The 15,822-nt window shown below is 41.2% G+C and overlaps 1 long non-coding RNA gene across 1 annotated transcript in view; it reads left to right on the top strand.

Moving 5' to 3' along the window:
* The first annotated feature begins 2,269 nt into the window (after positions 1–2,269).
* LOC139042640 (uncharacterized) overlaps positions 2,270–15,822 on the top strand; it is a 36,775-nt gene continuing 23,222 nt past the window's right edge. The window contains exons 1-2 of the long non-coding RNA XR_011499596.1: positions 2,270–2,407; positions 4,627–4,728. This is a non-coding gene — a long non-coding RNA (uncharacterized lncRNA). The remainder of the gene's footprint in view (positions 2,408–4,626; positions 4,729–15,822) is intronic.

The following is a 15,822-nucleotide window of genomic DNA, read 5'->3' as shown; positions in this document are numbered from 1 at the left end:
GAGCGAGGAATAAGCTTCTATTACGTTTAAGCCTAGATAGATTTGGAGATTGTTTGTTATAGCAGATAGCATTATCTAAACTAATATAGACTAGAATCCAAGTTTCCCTACACCTAGTTCAGTTCTATTCCCTCCAAACCACAGATCCATGTGAAGTAATTTGATAATGCCCCAATTTAAACCCTAATAAATTTACAAATCACATCCTAAGTCATCTAAGAGAATTAATACATGAACAGTCAAAATTAATGGGTGTTAAGAAGGGACACCATGGGGCCAGCCCCGTGGCTGAGTGGTTAAGCTCCACTTTGGCAGCCCAGGGTTTGTCAGTTCAGATCCTGGGTGCGGGCCTACACACTGTTCATCAAGCCATGCTGTGGCAGCATCCCACATAGAAGAACTAGAATGATTTATGACTAGGATATATAACTGTGTACTAGGGCTTTGGGGAGGAAAAAAAACAAAGAAGGGAAACCTGCAAAGCATGTAGATCTGTGTGAAACAGTGGAGAAGGATGACTCTGTTGAGCAAACCTAGTGTCCAGTTTATAACACAAGGTTAGTGCTTGAGGCACTGATCTGCCGTTTCTGGATTCCAAGTTTGGGCCAACTATTCCGAGGGTTATAAGAGGAGGTTTCCCTTGGCTGATCTGGTTGTAGCATGCTGCAAACTCACATCTCCCAAGGCTCTTTGTTTCTGCCTCTTGAACTCCCAAATAAAATTGCCAAGTACTAGTGATTCCCATGGTAGGGCACAAACTCTTTTGACACGTGACTGACCCTAACTGCCTCCTTAGTGCAATTGGTGGACACTAAAAAGGCCCACCCAAATGACAGACCGGAGGCAAAGGCACACCTGTGAAGGAGACATAGTTTTTCTTTAATATATTAAAATTTTCCTTTTAGAAACTCTCTAAACCACTCTCCTTACACTTACTTTCTGGCTCCTCAGTACATGCAGTCTTCCAGCTAGATGCCCAGGGTCCCCAAATTTAGCACTTTACCCTGGCCCTCCCTTAGGGTGTCACTACCCACTTCACTTTTCATTCTCATATTCAAAAAACCTACCCAAATTGTGAGCTAAAAAAGCTAAAGTCACCGTGGGATGTCTAGTGGTTACAAATGTTATGCTGCCTGGAAGGGACTCTAGTCCATTAGGTTACATCTGTCTAAAATTAGCTGGACAACATCTTGGGTCCAAAAGGAGGAGGTATAATTAAGAGAACTGTCAATGGACTAGGAATAGGAGATTACAGAACTCTAGGTAACAATGCCCCTGGCCACCTGGGGTAGGTTGCAGGGAGAAGGGCTGGGATGGCTTCCGCTGGGGAAGAAAATTTTGCAAAGGAGAAGTGAGAAGGTGTTCTGCTTAAGAACAGTCCTGACTTTAAGACATCTTTTCCCTGAGAAAACATGCATAGGCAAAAATAGTAAACCGCACGCACTCAAGAGAATTGAACAGATAATATACTTTGTACAAGTTGCAAAATGCCGAAGTTGGTTCTTATGCTATAATATTCAGCATCAATAGTTAAGAACGCCCCGGGTAAGTTATTTGTCTGACCGAAGAAACAGCATCCTGTTTTTTATAAATGGTTTGAGGGGGTGGAAATAATGGCTTTGGTCATTTTGTCTTATTTTTATAGGATACTTGATTCTGTTTAAGACTAGCTTGTGAATTTGGGCTTGTTCTGATTTATAAGTGACCTTTGGAGGAGTCTGAAGTTGTTCCTGGAATTTATACCACAGGGATTCCCTTTCTGTCCTCCTTAGTTAACTGCTAAACATATCACACATAAATGCGATGGGAAGGCAGACAAACATTTCAATTACTTTCAAAAGGAAGCTTATGTTGGGAAATATTTGAGCTACATCCATCTTGTGGGTTTCTTTTGTCTAATTCAAGCATTCTTTCATAATTTGTCCTTCCTGATAAATCATTACTCAAAAGCATTTAAGCTTATTGTTCCCTCTTCAGAGTACTGGTGGTAACCCAACACTCATTCCAATGTTGCCTCTGACTTCAAGATTTGGTAACCCCACCACATGATTTAACAAAGTGCTTCATGTGAAAGGTCACCCCTAAGATCCCAGTTCCTGAGAGGAGGACATTCCCTACCCTGCTGACATGTTGGTTTCTAAGATCTAGTGTGGCATTTCTGTGTTCTTTCTTTTCCTGAAACATTTCAGAGATAAGAAATGAAGAGAAGAAGCTGCTTCTAGAAGCTGTGGATGTTTGTCCCCTTGGTGACCTGAATGACAAATGTGGGTAGGACAGGAAATGGGAAAGTGATCTGCCTGCCAGAATATCAGCAGATGTCCTTCTGGATGCATCATCTGTATTGCACTAAAAACACATGGAAGTTGTTTTTCACAGAGGCAGAGCTCTGCCCCAAAGTTGGCACCAGGTCAGTTCCATACTGGGTAACTATTGGGGAATTTTTTTACTTCAATATTACTGTCATTATGCCATTTCCTTGCTCAAAAATATCCCATGGCGTGGTAGTGCTATTGTCTGGATGTTTGTGCCCCCCCCCCCGCCCCCCCCCCCCCCCCCACAATTCATATGTTGAATCCTAACCTGAAAGGTGATGGTATTACGAGGTGAGGCCTTTATGAGGTGATTAGGTCTTAAGGAACGACCCCTCATGAATAGGATTAGTTCCCTTATAAAAGAGGCCTGAGAAAGCTCTCTTGCCCATTCCCAGCATGGGAGAACACAGCAAGAAGGCACTAGCTGTCAACAAGGAAGTGAGCCCTCACCAGAACTCAGTGATGCTGGCACCATAATTTTGGACCTCCCAGCCTTCAGAACGGTGAGAAATAAATTTCTGTTATTTATAAGCCACCCAATCTATGGCATTTTGTCATAGCAGCGTGAACAGACTAAGACAAGTAGGCAGAATAATGGTCCCTCCAAGATGTTCATGTTCTAATCTCCAGGACCTGCAAATATGTTACCTTACATGGCAAAAGGGCCTTTGTAGAATGTGATTAGGGTCAAGGACCTTGAGATGAGGCAATTAGTATGGATTATCCAGGTGGACCCAATATAATCACATGCATCCTTAAAAGTAGAGAAGTTTTGCCAGCTGTGGTTGGGGTGGGTGGTGGTAGGGGTGGGAGGATGTGATAATAGAAGGTCTAGAGAGATGAAGGGAAAGAAGGAGAGATTTGAAGCATTCTCACTGCTTGACTCACAGTCGTCCACACCTACCCTGACTATTCCTGCCACCACACCTTTTCTCACACTGTTCCTCCTCTGCTTCTCCCACCTCAATTTTAGAAATCCATGGTCTGCATCCCACTCTGCAATGGAGCCAAATCCAACCCATAATGGTTCTTTTACTTTTGCACTCCTGCACCACTCATCGCGTTACTACCTTGTACACTTATCAATCTAGGGATTTCTTTACATCCTTAAAAAATTATTAAGGACTCCAAAGATCTTTCATTTATGTGAGTTATATCTATAACATTTACTATATTGGGAATTAAAACAAAGAAAATTTTAAAACAATTATTTACTAATTTATTTAAAAATAAATTATACAATTATTATTATACTATAATAACTGCATTTCACGTTAACATAAATAACATTTTAATAAAGATAGCTGTATTTTCCAAAACAAGAAAATGTAATGAGAAGTGTAGCCTGTCTCACAGTTTTGCAGATCTCTTTGATGTCTGGCTTAATAGGAGACAGCTGGATTCTCCATCGATCACTCTATATTGTTTTGGTTAAAATATCTGAAGAAAATATGGCCTCAAACTGATTACAGTTGTAAAAGGGAAGTTATTTTAAAAGGATTTCCAGATAATTCTAGATATTCTTCTTTGATATTATACCAAAACTCAATAAGTGGTAGTTTCTTAAAGGTTAATTGCAACGTATAATGCCAAACTATATCAATGACTCAGTTAATACTCTGTTACATTAAAATCCATTGATTTCCCTTGCACTTTGAATGGAATTTTGCCCCATGCATGATTTTGTAGCATGCATGATTGGTGGTGATTTGGAAAACATTGATTTATTCAGTTATGCACATGTTACAAGTATTATGTGATATCAAAAAATCACATTTGCTAAAACCACCAATCTCATCAGAAAAGTATCTATGTGTTGAGAAACTGTCAAATTCGTAGTGGTAGATACAAGATTTCGAAAGTTCTAATTTTCTCTTGAAAGCTTGAATTTTGTGGTCAACAGATAGTGTCAGTTATTTTCCTCTATATGACAGGCTCACTTCATTCATTTTTGAAAAAAAATGCTGGCAAATATCCAAGTCTGAAACCCCAAACTGACCCAGTTTGTCAGTCCTTATTTCATGAAAAACATGGTAAGTCCAGCTTACAATTCAAACTGCAATGAGAGAAGGCATTGACATCCAACATCTTTGCCCTTGGACTTCCAGCAAGACACAGGTTTCCCTGTAAGTGAGCATCAAAGTTCCAAAAGGTCTGTCCAGTGTTCCTTTGATCAGAGCAATCAAATCCACAGCCATGTGCCAGCACAAGAGAAGTGGGCGATGTTGCCATAGAGATCCTGCTTGGCACAACCGGGTAGCAGGGAGGCAAAGCTGAAGGAAAAGTCACGTTGCCCTTCCACTTTTTTCTACAGCCTCTCTTCCTGAGTGATGGAGATTAGGAGGTAACAGAGAGCCTAGGAGGAAGGGGAAGATTTCCCACCAGCCACTTCAACCTCTTGATGGCTAAAATTGAGGTGAGATGGGCCTCAGCAGCAAAGGGAAGATAAGATCTGGAGAGGAGTTTTAGAAGAATAAACTGAACTGAAGCTGTGAGCTTTCCAAGTTCATTTCCCATCTCTTCCCATTCTATTCATTCAGAATACCTGGGAGCCAGCCCTGGTGGTCTACTGGTTAAGATTCGGTGCTCTCACCACCGCAGCCTGGATTCATTCATTTCCGGTCGTGGAACCACACCACCCATCTGTCAGTTGTCATACTCTGATGCCAGCTCACATAGAGAACTAAAACTAACAACCAGATACACAACTATGCACTGAAGCTTTAAAAAACAAGAATACCTGGCCCCAAGCAGAGATATATAATCATCAGAAAAGAACCAACATAAAACACAGACCAGAGAGAAAGAAGAGAGGAGTGGGGCAAGGGGGCTCAAGGGGAGTCTGGGGGAGAGGGGCCTAGGGAGAGGAAGAGAAGGCAAAAAAGAGGAAGATAACTAACTATAGAAAAAAATAAATAATTCAAGTAGTTATAATTTCAAAGAAATTTTAAAACTTAAAAATGCTCAATGAGAGATAATAAGAAGAGATTAAAAAACAATGGAAGATAATAAGCAAATTGATGAAGCAAGTTGGAAGAGAAAAGAAAAACATTACATAGAGGAAAATCATAGTGAAATAATAATAATAGAATACGGACAATATAAAATGAAACAAAATATAAGACAGTATATAGAAAAATATACAAAGAAAATGAAAAAATGAAGCTATCTATAATTTATAGAGAAGACAATATACGTGTAAAATATACAGAATACTTCATGTTCTTAAAGAACATGGAAAAAAAGAAGCAACAAAAATATTCAAAAATATACTAGAAGGAACTTTCTTGACATAAAGATTTGAATCTGTAGACAAAAAAAACAAACCATGCGTAGTGCCAAGAAAAATTAGTACACAACGTAGAGAAGTTACTGAACTTTAAGGATAAAGAAATACGTTTGTTTGTTGTTGTTTTTATCTTCTGTTTATGAGTGAGATCATACAGTATTTGACTTTCTTCCTCTGACTTATTTCACTTAGCAGAATACGCTCAAGGTCCGTCTATGTTGTCGCTAATGGCAAGGTTTCATCTCTTTTTATAACTGAGTAGTATTCCATCGTGTATGTATAGTACATCTTCTTTGTCAATTTGTCCCTTGAAACACATAGAGACAGAGATTGGATTGGTGGTCACCAGAGTGGAAGCGGGGAGGGAGGACGATGAAAGGGGCATCAGGGCACATGTGTATGGTGATGCATGGTAGTTAGTCTTTGAGGGGTGAACATGATGTAGTCTACACGGAAATTGAGAATTAATGATGTACACCTGAAATTTAAAAAAAAGAGATGTTAATGAGTAAACCAAGAACCCTAAAAAACAAAAAGATAAAAAAATAAATAAATAAATAAGGAGAAAGAAATAATATAGGCATCCAAGCAGAAAAATAGAAGTGTCACGTTAAAGGGGGAAATTGAGTTCTCCTTAAACTTGTCCATGGCAACTCCTGATGCCGGAAAATAGTGGAACAGTCACTAAAAAATCAAAGGGAAGTATGAGCAAAGAATTTTATGCCCAGATAAGTTGCTTTTCAAATATTAAGGCAACAGGCATTCTCAAGCATGCAAAAACCCACCGACTACAGCACGCATAATTTGTTCTTGAAAAAATGAAAAAACTTGAAAATGAAACCAGGCCAACTAACATATGAATCAAAATTGAAAATTTGGAAATAAAGAAACTGTGGTTAAAAAAAGCAAGTGTGGTACATAGTAAACAGATTTAAATTTAGATTAAGACTAAACAATTATGAAAATATGGTTACAGAAAAAATACAACTGTTAAAAATCTTTAAATTGTAAAAATAATTTAACAAAAATCAGAAACTAGAGAGGAGGCAGATTGGAATAAAACTAAAGTGTGTTAATTTTCTTATCTCTCATAGCAAGGGATCAATAGATGAAGTCTGCATCTGTTTGTTATATTTCCTTCACAGAAGGACAGAGCATCTGATTGCTTTCTGTGGACACCATCAACAAATCTATTGACAAACAATGTCTTTGGAGGCAGGAGAAAAACAAGTCACCACCACATCTCCATCTCCAAAGTTAAGAACTAAAAAGACATCTTGAAGAATAAAGTCAGAGCTGGGCTTCATCACAGGAGAGGCAAATCCATGGTTAATAGGATTTTAATATTTTCTTCATCTAAGAAAATATGGGTGTAGATTAAAAAAATGTTTCATATTCTCCTTGTGATTACTGGGTTATACAAGAGCTGTCAGCAAGACAGTTGAAAATTTTTTCTTCCTGATTTTGTTTATGATTTTACGAAGACTAACCATATTGACTAGACTAACTTGCCCATTGGTGGTCATTTTTTCCTATTTAGCAGTGTTATAAGTGGATACATGAGAGTGATTCATATGACCACACTTATATGACAGCAAAAGCAGAAAAATAGTACGAATCCTTGTGGTATAACTTGGCTAGGGAAATGTATAAATATAAAATTACAATGGAAGATGAAATTTCCAGTGACTAAACAATTTTGCATAACATGTACAAAGCCAAGAATGCCATACCCTGCTATATAGAAACTCAGAGGAAGCACAAACAGAGGTTGGATTGCGCATTTGGTTAGATTTCATTTCAGAAATCTCCCAGAGCTGAAAGAACATGGACACTGGCGTCAGACAAGCTGGATTCTAAAACCCGGTGCTGCCTCTTTTCTATGGAGTATCTTTGGACAAATTGGGCACTTAAAATCTACTAAAGCGATAGTTTCCTCATTTATAAAATAATAACAGTAACAACCACATCACCTATCATAGGGATGTTGTGAAAACTGGTGCAATAATATATGTGGTGAACTTAGTAAGTGTGTAGTAGGATAAGTTCTCAATAAACGGCAGCTGGATATGGCCAATTAAGAAAAAAGCAACAAGAGGGGCTGCTTAGTGACCAAGTGGTTAAGTTCGCACACTCTGCGTGGATGGCCCGGAGTTCGCCAGTTCGGATCCCAGGCACAGACCCATGCATCACCTATCAAGCCATGCTGTGGCAGGCATCCCACATATAAAATAGAAGAAGATGGGCACAGATGTTAGCGCAGGGCTAATCTTCCTCAAAAAAAAAAAAAAGCAACATGAAATGCTTAGATCTAGAAAGCAGTTCTGGAAATCTTTTTAACTAGTTGGAGAAGACAGTCATCTTCCTTTCACTTGTTATTGCAGAAATTGTCAACCAGACAGGAGTCCTGAGTTCTAAGCCAAGATCCTCTGTGAACATTCTGTGTGGCCTTGGACAGACCATTTCTCTTCTTCTAGCCTTAGTTTCTTTGCCTGTATGATAAGGGGATCACTACCTACCAATATGTTGTTAGGGCCTAAAAAATATAGAAGGCGTAAGAACTCTGAAAAAGATGGTGTTCTATACCAAAGTGAGGAGACAGCCAGTGATGTCAACAATTATGCTTTAATTTCCACACTTTCTCTTTATTTCACTTTGCTATTCTTCCTCTTAAACTAAGGAGCTAAGAAGCTGTGTGCTCTTGGAGGGGGACACTTTCTTTCTTTTATTTATGTTTTTTATTTGGATTGCTAAAATAATTTTTTAATTGATGTCATAATAGTTTATAATATTGTGAAATTTCAGTTGTACATTATTATTTGTCAGGACCTTATAAGCTCTTTTTTTTTTTTTTGAGGAAGATTAGCCCTGAGCTAACTACTGCCAGTCCTCCTCTTTTTTGCTGAGGAAGCCTGGCCCTGAGCTAACATCCGTGCCCATCTTCCTCTGCTTTATATGTGGGATGCCTACCACAGCATGGCGTGCCAAGCAGTGCCATGTCTGCACCCGGGATTCAAACCGGGCAACCTCGGGCCGCCGAGAAGTGGAATGTGCAAACTTAACCGCTGCGCCACCGGGCCAGCCCCTTGTCAGTCACCTTATATATGTGCCCCTCTACCCTTTATGCTCACCTCCCAGCCCCCTTCCCCTCCGGTAACCACTTATCTCTTCTCTTTGTCCACGTATTTGTTTATCTTCCACATGTGAGTGAAATCACAGGTGTTTGTCCTTCTCTGTCTGGCTTATCTCACTTAGCATAATAGGAGGGGGGCATTTTTATGTCTCTGTGCCCCCCTAGGGATCCCTCTGAATGGAATATCCTTCCCCCTCATTGCACAAAAGTCTCTATTCCTCAAGGCTCAGCTTAAATGTCACTGCTCTTTGAAGCCTTCCTTATCTGTCCCCTTATCTGTGTTCTCATAGTATACTGTCTCTTTGGCAGCTCTTATCACGTTGTCTGGTGGTTATTTCTTTATAGGTCTGTCTCTCTCACTAGCATATAGCAACTAGCTCCTTGTAGTGGAGACATTTCCTATCACCATCATCTGGCAGAGTGAGTGGCTTAGATGAGGAGCTCAATAAACATTTAGGGGGAGATGGAAGCTACAGGGGAGAGGAAATGACTAGCTACTGAGTAGCTAATAAGTGTCAGATATGTACCAAACCCTTCAAACACATTATCTCATATAATTGTTCTATCACTGACATGCTTTCATGTATTCATTCATTTAATAGATATTTATTGAGCCTTATACTATGTGCCAGGCACTGTTCTAAATGTTGGGAACACAGCCACTCTTATATGCTTAATTCCAAGGCGAGGGAGACAGACAACAAACAAACAAATTTGCAAAAGAATATATATAAAATGTCAAGTTGCAATATATTCTACAAAGAAAAATAATACTGGATAAGAAAATAAAGAGTTATGGAAGTTGGGATAATGTTCTGTTTTAGATTAAGGACCAAGGAAGCACTCTGTGGTAAGGTAACATTCAAACAAAGAACTGAATGAAGTAAGCTGAGGAATTATAGATATTGGAAAGAGACTCTTCCTGAAAAAGGGCTAGGCAGTGCAAAGGCCCTGAGGCAGGAGCACATGCGACATGTTTGAGGGCCAACATGGAGGCTAGTATGTCTGGAGAAGAGTGATCAAGGAGCTGAATGATCTATGATATTAGAGAGGTAATGGAAGAGAACACATCATGTAAACTCTTGTGGGGAGGGCATGGGAAGATCTTGTGATTTTATTCTCAGTGAGAGAGGATGGCATGGGAGAATTTTGACTAGAGAAGTCATCTCTTTGGATGCTGTGGGAAATGTTGACTATGGTGGAGCAAGGTGGATGGAGGGGACTGCTTACTCCTTTCCTGCAACAGTGGAGGAGAAAGATCATGGAAGATGAGGCCAGGATGACAGCAGTGGAGACCAGGTACTAGATATAGTTTAGGTTCAGCCAATAGATTTGCTGATGAATTGGAGGTGTGGAGTGAGATTAAGAGGCTTTAGGCCTGAGAAACTGGAAAAGTGAAGACACTACATACTAAGGTTGGGAAGGTTGTGGAAAGAATAAGTTTGGGGAAGAAAATGAGGAGTTTGGTTTGGACATGTTAAGTCTGGGATGTCTATTATATATCCAAATGGAGTTGTTGAGTAGGCAATTTGATTTAAGCGTTTAGAATTCAGCAGTAAGGTTATGACTGGAAATACAGTCTTTTGAGAGTCATCGGCATAAAAAATGGTGTGTAAAGTCAAAGGATTGGGTTAGGTTACCTAGAAAATCAGGGTAAACAGGTGAGAAAAGAGGTCTGAAGACTGAGTCCTGGGCACTCCAATGATTAGAAGTTGGCAAGGTAAAAAAATTAAGCAAAAGAGGCTGGGAAAGAATGGCCACAGAGGGAAGAAAGGAGTGAAGAGGGAGTCGTGTCCCAGAAGCTAAGCACAGGACGTGGTTCAAGAAGGGAAATGATCCCAAGGGTCACTTGCTCCTCATAGGTCAAATGAGGCCTCAGAATTGATTTGGTAGGTTTCTTATTACCATTGGATTTGGTCATTTTAGTAGGCAGCTTTATCCCTCTTTGACATGTAATCAAACTGGGGTTCAAAAAGATTAAGCAACTTGTCCAAATTCAGACAGCTTGAAAGTGGGAGTTGTGACTGAAGCACAAGTCTGCTGTCCCCAAAGCCAGTACTCTTTTTCCTCCTTTGGTCACAGTTGTACAGGTGGCCCTACACCAGGTACCTAGCCAAGGGGGCAATTAGGGACTGAAATCTAGCTTGTGCGCTGCTCACTGAACCAGGTGCCTTGGAGCAGGGAGGAGTCTGACTTGGGGGAGGGATCTCTCTTCCCACAAAGACCGGAGAGACTTGGGCATTGGGAGGGAGAGTGATAAGAAATTGGACAAGTCAAAAGAAAAGATAAAAATTAACTTAATAAAGTAAATTTGACCGTTGGCTGTGTATCAAGATCACCTGTGGATATCCTAAAACATATGGATCCCTAGGCACCACTCCAGACCTAGTAAATCAGAATCTCCAAGAATGGCCACCTGTGTACCCTAGCTCTTGTGGGTAGATTGTACATCCCAACATCAAAAGACCTTAAAATCTTACCACACTTACGTAGTATCCAGAAGGCTGTGGCTCTTTGAATTTGAGTGGGACACTCCAACACATGCAACAACACAGAGCAGAGGAGAGTCCAGAATGGATTTTCTCTCTCTATTCTGGACATCCTTACTTCTGTCCCCTCCAATGTATTTGGGGTCTTAATACTGGTGACCCCCATATGCTACTCCCCTTGTGACCAGCATAGAAACCTCTTTTCTTTGGGCCTTCTTTTCTTTTTTCCCTCTTCCAAGGCCTTTTGGATTATATGCTTTGCCAATCCTCCCTTTGCCTTCCATCAAATTCAATCATTTATCTTGTCTAGCTGAGCTGGGAGGGCTCTGGCTTCTGTGAGAGGAGGGGAGACAGAAAATAAGCTTGGAAGAAGCATTCATTCTCTAGTCTAACTTCAGGGTGAGTATTTAAAAGGCTGTGAGACCTTTCACATTGTGGGGATTAACCTCCAACAAGAATGGCTCCCATATATCATTACTCGAAAAGAGTTTTTGTCCCCTTTTGTCCTCCTAGCTTCGGAATGTGCCAAGCCTCAGAAAAGTTGTGGAGTGGTGGGGGCTGGAGGAGGATGCAAAGAGAAACAAACCTCAACTATCATTTTTCAAAAGCTCCAAAGGTGAACATGTTGGGGAGTTAGATTTGATCATCACTGACGTTATCTGGCTCCCTACCCCACTCCTATCTCCTTGTGGACAAGGAACTTGGAGCCCATGAGAATTAAGTGACTTAGACAAGGTCATGTAGCAAGTTTAGTGGCAAATCAAGGGTTAAAAATCAGGAGACCCGATTCTCAGTCTGGCACAGGAGAGAGATGAATCTAGACTAGTGGGATTGTAGTTCTAGGGTGCCATGTCATCACCTAGGACACCGAAAGCAATCCTGATACCTGGCCCCACCACAGATTCTGATACAGTAGCATGGGATAGAGCCTAGAAATCACAAGACATTTCTGATGCTCAGCCAGGTGTGGGGGACTAAGACATAAGGCAATCAGCGTGGTCTATCTGGGGAGCTTATAAGTCTCCAGCTGGCTTTTTTTTTTTTTTTCAAAGTTTGGCCCTGAGCTATCATCTGTTGCCAGTCTTTTTTCTTCTCCCCAAAGCCTCCCTGTACATAGTTGTATATTCTAGTTGTAGGTCCTTCTAGTTCTGCTATGTGGGATGCCACCTCAGAAATGGCTTGATGAGCAGTACCATGTCTGCGCCCAGGATCCAAACTGACAAAACCCTGGGTTGCTGAAGGAGAGCGTGCAAACTTAACCACTCAGCCATGGGGCCAGCCCTAGCTGGCTTTTCCTAGAAAACAACCCACCATAAGCTGAAAGTGAAATGAATGCCAATAGAGATTTAAAAATGCGAAGGGACAACGAGCAGAGTATAGGTGAGGAAAGAGAAAACTAGATTGCGCCCAACCTTCTCTAGCTCAGTCTCATCTTGAAGCTTAGCTGAAGATTTTTGGATTCTACTGCTATCTCTGTCTGGGAAACATCAAGTGGAACAGCAAGGCAGAAAGGAGATTACTCCAGAGGACAGTGGAAGGACATGGAACCTTTGGCTTCTTGAGTCTCTGGCTTGTGTCTTGCTCAGGCTGGCAGGCACCACAAGTCAAAATTAGTATGAGTTGACTTTCCTGTGGTCATGGTGAGCTCAGCCCTGGACTCTCTCCAGTTCCTGGGAGACCATCTCAACTAGCGCTAAGAGCCTTGGAAGGCTCAGCTGAAAGCGCAAATCAAGAGAGAACAGTACTGGACTTCCTGCTCCTGATTTGGAGGAGAAGTATCCCTGGAAGGAATGAAGATTGAAGACCCCTCAACACTGGGTCTCTGGTCTGCCTATCACTTTCCATAGATTATGCAGCTGCTCTTTCCATTGTGTTGCAAAAAGCAAGAGGGGATTCAATGTGGCCAGTGATATAAATACACTCTCTTCTCAAGATCCCAAGGAACACTCCATTTTCTTTCCATTTAAATTAATTATTGGGTCCCCTAACTCCTTACATAGTGGCCAAATAAAGGTTGTTTGCGTGACCTTTTTGTGTAGGGGTAACTGAGGCTTGAAACCCGCACAAACAGTGGGACCCTGAGTCACGGCTTTGGAGTGCAGTCAGGGGCAGCTAGCAAGCAAAGCAAGAAAAATAAGCCCATCCTTTAGGATGCCACCCCAGTGGTGGCACCATCCCAGCTGGCTATGCCACAACCACTGACCAAAGCGCCATTAGGCAGCCTTAACAGATGGAATTCTCTCTCAGTGTTGTCTGGAGCTAATTAGGAGCAACAGCACAGCTGTCCCTGTATTGTCCATGTTGCTATAGTGAGCTAGTCTGGCTTTCCTGAATGTGATTGATTGGGGCCCACTTCGTCCACTTGGAAGGTGAGGGTCAGTTCTACAGATAAAGTAAATATTCTCTGCATGGTATGAATAAGTCTTAAAGAAGGCTGCCCTGCCAGAGACTACCTCACTGCTCCCACTGTCCTCCCTAAACTTTGTATCCTCTTTCAAAATGCAGTTACTCCTGCAAGATTTAGCACATTAAGCTTATTGAGGATTCAGTTGCAATTTAGTATAATTTCATTGGTTTATGCACAGCGTATAAGATAGGGCTGAGAATACTGAGTGTGTGTATATGTATGAGGTGCTGGGGAAGGCATAGGAAGACCTTTTATGGCTATGATGCCAGTCTTGGAAGTCTGGAAAACAGAGACAGCACAGGGGACCTGGTAGTGGGTGTTGAGGAGGCTTTAGGGGAGAAAGCTAAGGAAAGGGGAGAGAGTGTGCCTTTCATCAGCATTCTCTAAATGTTCTTACAACTACCTCAGAATCACTTGGCAAACTTTTAAAAAAATGCAAATGCTAGGACTCCATGCAAAGATACTGTGGCACAGTGAGTCTGGGGTGGGATCAACCGAGTTTAAGAACCATCACCTGTAGAGGCCCTTCATCTTCCTCACAGTTTTTGACGAGGTCTGAATGGCTTTTCCTTACAAACGCTTTTCACTTGGAAGGCTAGCCTCGTCTCCCTCATTGATCTTCTAAGCTAAAAATGGAAAGGAGCAGGAAAAGCAGATTCAAATGAGAAAGATCTTCCAAATGTGAGGTAAATGAGGCAATCCCTACCCTGGACCTGTATGTAAATGGAGAGCAAGTTTTCTTGAAGTGGCTCAGTTTCCAGTGGCTGAGACTGACTCTTCTTGATTCCTTTAGTCCTTTAAGCCTTGGAATTCTGTCAGCCTCTGAAAATTCACAAACAAATATTCAAGGAAATACGAAATTTCAATCTGGTACCTTCCAGTGAGAGATGCTTGTGAAAGCCAATGAATGATGGGGGCTCTTTGTGCCTTGTTAGTGCAGGTATCCTGGGGAGTGGGCAAGATCAGCCCAAGAACCCCAGCTGCAGAGTGTCCTGAGACAACATAGCCATGTTGAACACCTGTGAGTGATAGGAATGGAGAGGGGTCAATGGGGAAGATCGGTAATGGACACCTCTTGTTATTCCCCAAATACTTTGATGGTACTTAATGTTTTTACTGAGTTGAATCTGCTCAGTGTCTGAAGGGATTCAGATCTGAAACCATTTCAGCATGTAATTTTTATCAGACTGTAATTGGTCCAATATTTGAACCAATTTGGATTTTCACTTAATGAGTTCCTTATCCAGATCTAAATGACTCTGGAATCGTGTCCAAACTTGAATTGATTCAAACTGTAACTATTTCTGAATGATGACAGGTTCGGTGGTGGTTTCATGGAGCCCTGTGGAGCTATGTGGGAAGGCTGGGACAGGAACAGCAGTGGGATCCTTACGCATCCAGCTCTTAGTGGTTGAAGGGTTCTGTAGCCAGATAATCCAGTGCCCCCAAGCCAGAGAGCACAAAGCTATCACTGGTCCCCCGAGTGGAGGCTGCCCCTGGCTTGTGACTCATAGTAAAATATCCTGACTACTCCAAGGCCAGTTTGTCTCCAGAGCTCCCCTTACATTTTTCCTTTGTAGAAGGGAAAGCAAGTCCAGGCCTGGGGTTGTGTTTGCATGAGAGAGAATCATGAGAAATCTAGGTTCTGAGTACAGAAGGGCTCAGAACAAGTAGGTGTCACAGGCTGGTGATAATCAATGCTGCTCAAAGAATTCAACCAACAACTTTGACCCTATGTAAAATAGATTGTTTTCTATAGAAATAATCAACTCTCAATGACAATAGAAAGAACTTTGGAGGAGATACATGATTATTTGGAATCCTGAGACTACAGGCAACTTGGACACACACCAGATACTTAGATAAAACTTGTGTCTAAAGATTAGCTTCCATATCAAAAGATAAAGCCTCCATTCTCATGACTAGGATGTGAGCCACTTAACAGCTCAATAAGACATTAAAAATGTAGAAAGAATAGTTGCCATCTTTAGTTTATAAACAATATCAAAGTGATTTGAGTGAACTCCTTAGGCAAAGAGAACCAAAAGGATATTATGCATTGCTTTATACTTCTATGCCCTTGCCAGAATAGCTGACAAAAGAGAATATTTGGTAGGATTCTAATTAAAACCATAGGATCATAATCAAATAATCTTGTCTTTAATCAAAACTGTGGCCCTGGGTAAAGTTCA

The sequence above is a fragment of the Equus asinus genome, chromosome 2, assembly GCF_041296235.1.
Source record: "Equus asinus isolate D_3611 breed Donkey chromosome 2, EquAss-T2T_v2, whole genome shotgun sequence".
In the NCBI taxonomy this organism is placed as follows: Eukaryota; Metazoa; Chordata; class Mammalia; order Perissodactyla; family Equidae; genus Equus; species Equus asinus.
This window is presented reverse-complemented; position numbering and strand designations above follow the sequence as displayed.